Here is a 3220-nt window from a genome sequence, read left to right as displayed (position 1 = left end):
TGGCATTGTAAGTCGGTTCATGGAGGAGCCGATTTATTCACATTGGAAGGCGTTGAAGCAAATCCTGTGGTACATCCAAGGAACGGTCACTCGGGTTATTCTATTCAAATATGGAAGATTACAAGTTGATTTGGTACTCCAATAGTGACTGGTGCGGAGACTTAGACGATCGGAAAAGTACATCGGGATATGTGTTCTTTATGGATAACACGATGTTTACTTGGCTTTCAAAGAAGCAACCAATCATGACACTCTCGACATGTGAAGCTGAATATGTGGCAGCATCTTGGTGTGTGTTATGCTATATGGCTCAGAAATTTGTTAGGCAAGTTGGAGTAACAACAACTTGGTCCAACTGAGATACGAGTTGACAATAAATCAGCGATTAAGTTGGCAAAGAACCCAATGAATCATGAGAGAAGCAAACACATTGACATTCGCTTTCATTTCAACCGAGATCATTTAAAGGAAGGACGTGTGAAATTAGTGCACGTGGCAAGTCGGGACCAAGTTGTGGATATCTTCACGAAACCGCTACCGATGGTACTTTTCGACAACTACAAGAAATTAATCGGCATGAAGGATAGCAGAAGCATTTAAGTTTATGGGGCAATTTTGTTGAATAAACGTTAAATGAAAGGTCAAGAGTTATGTTTTTAATGGGTTTAAATTAGTAGTTTTTTTTAGGGGAATGAAAGGTCAAGAGTTATTAGTTTATGGTTATTATTAGATTTTAATATTTTTAGTTTTTGTTTTAAAGGGCAGACTATAATCTATAAATAGTTTGTAAGCATTTGATATATATAATGAACAATTTTACATTATCAAATATTGAATGAAACGTAACATACTAAAAAAACATGAGTGGGCCTAAACATGTTTGAATTACTTACTTATAAATATAAACAATTTTTAACCAAATTTGAAATGCATATTTCAAGAATGATTGGGTTTAAACCAACATATGCAGTGTTAAAACCATACATAAGCCATTAAATAGCATTTAAAATACTCTAATTTGAAAAAGTTTCAAGAATCTCAGCGATGGTTCAACTTTCTAGTGTAGAAGAGTCTTTTCCTCTATTGCCTAGCCTGGACTAGCCTAGTTCTCCTATTCCACTGGAGGACCAACGTGCCATGAATAAAGAAGTGTCGAGCGATGATGTTATGGATTTGGATGATATTAGGGGTGGTCAACCATCGTTTGAAGACAAACTAGTTTCTATCACAAAAGTAGTGGGAAAACTTGCGTCCTGGGATAATGATTTGGAGATTAATATTTTCGAGGAGGATGTGGTCGTCTCCCGTGAGGGAAAGTATCCAGAGATTCAAATCTTAAACAGGGTTCATGAACTGAGTGATAAAAATATGGAGCAAGTGCTTATTATGAGGCTGCTTGGACAGGCTATTGGTTTCGGGCTTTAACTAGGAGAATATAGGCATTATGGAAACTGGTAGGACATTTTCAGATTGTTTTTCTAAAGAATGATTATTATCTGGTAAAGCTCTTATCTAACAATGATTATGATCGAATTCTCACTGATGGACCTTGGCAAGCATATGGAGTTACTTGGTTGTCCAGCCTTGGAGTCGTGAGTTTTCAACTAAGAAGATGCATCCTTCACCAGTTGTTGTTTGGGTTGAGCCTCCTAGATTACTATACAGATACTATAATAAGAGTTTGTTTTGAAAAATTGTTTGTGTGCTAGGACATGTTATTAAGTTTCAATGGGTTTTGCAAGGGGATTTTGTGATAAGAGAGAACATGGGATTGGATTATACTTGATATATGACAGTGGTTTTCAACGAAACGAATGTGGGAATGCATGGTTCCCAACATAAGCATGTAGATGGTCACGTATCACTAAGTCAGGATGAGGTTCTGCATGGAGCACAGGATCGGAATGCTCAAAAGCTTCTATAAAAAAAGGGGTTAAAAGCTAAGGAAAAAAGTCAGCTACAAGGGCCCTAGTGATCCTACTCTAACTGAGTGGATTGATACATAAGTCAGGGGTTGGACTTGGAAAATAGGCAGCACCAAGGGGCAACGACAATGCTGGGGTTGATAAGGATATGGCTACGACATATAGCGAGGCTGTGTCAGAAGATTTAAAGGAAGAACAACTTAATGGGTAAAGTTTTGTTCTAGATTTTTCAAGGAGGCACGAGCCCATCTTTTGGACGAATAGCAAATGTTGTTATTAATAAGAAAATACCAAGTTTGGTTGCATTGATGAGACTCGCGTGAGCGGCCGGAAAGCCAATGATGTTATTAGGAAAATAGGGTTTGATTTCGCTTTTTGGGTTGAGGCGAGGGGGTTCTTGGGTGGACTTTGGATATTGTGGGACAAATAATAAGTGGTGAAAATTGTTGAGATATCCTTCAATATGTGCATTGTGAAATCAAAATGCGAGATGCTATGTTTCCTGTGTATATAACTTTTATTTATGCAAGTCCTAGTGCGAGCAAAATGAATCAGTTATGGGAACAGCTTTGGAAGATTCCCAAGGCCTCAAGGATACCATGGCGTATGGGAGGTGACTTTAATGCATTTACAAGTATGGATGAGAGCAAAAGAGGTGTTGGAAGGAAAATTGGAAATAAACAGTTTTGTCAATTTATTTTTAATAGTGGGTTAACGGATGTTGGTTTTAAGTGGTCGGCTTTCACGTGGAATAGAGACTCCTTACAACAACGCTTAGATAGGTGTTTTTGTAATGAGGAATGGAATAAAAAGTTTCCTACGAAGGTGGTCATTCATTTGGAGCGCATAGGATCTGACCATAGGCCTTTGTTTTTCTTATGGCGTCACAATAAGATCTCGTGTTTGCTGATTTTCCAAAGACAACATGGTGTGTGGGTGGTCATGTTATTAATAACATTGAGTTGTTTCAGACAAATGTTGCTGACTAGAATAGAGACGCGCTTGGACATATTGGTAAGAAGAAAGGGAAACTCTTAGCTAGGATTAGAGGGGTTGAAAGTGCATTGGGGACTTCACTGTCGGATTTTCTTATACACGTAAAGCGGGAACTTAAGTAGGAATTGGAGGATGTGCTTGCTCAAGAGGAAACTTTGTGGTTTCAAAAAGCTAGGATCCAATGGATCACAAATGGAGATCATAATACACAACTTTTCCATGCTAGTACTATGAGGAGGAGGGCGAATAAAATTCTTACTTTGAAATTAAACTATGGATCATGGACAGAAAATACAAAT

This window comes from Gossypium hirsutum, chromosome D11 (genome assembly GCF_007990345.1).
Source record: "Gossypium hirsutum isolate 1008001.06 chromosome D11, Gossypium_hirsutum_v2.1, whole genome shotgun sequence".
Lineage (NCBI taxonomy): Eukaryota > Viridiplantae > Streptophyta > Magnoliopsida > Malvales > Malvaceae > Gossypium > Gossypium hirsutum.
The sequence above is the reverse complement of the archived record's forward strand: the minus strand, read 5'-3'. Positions refer to the sequence as shown.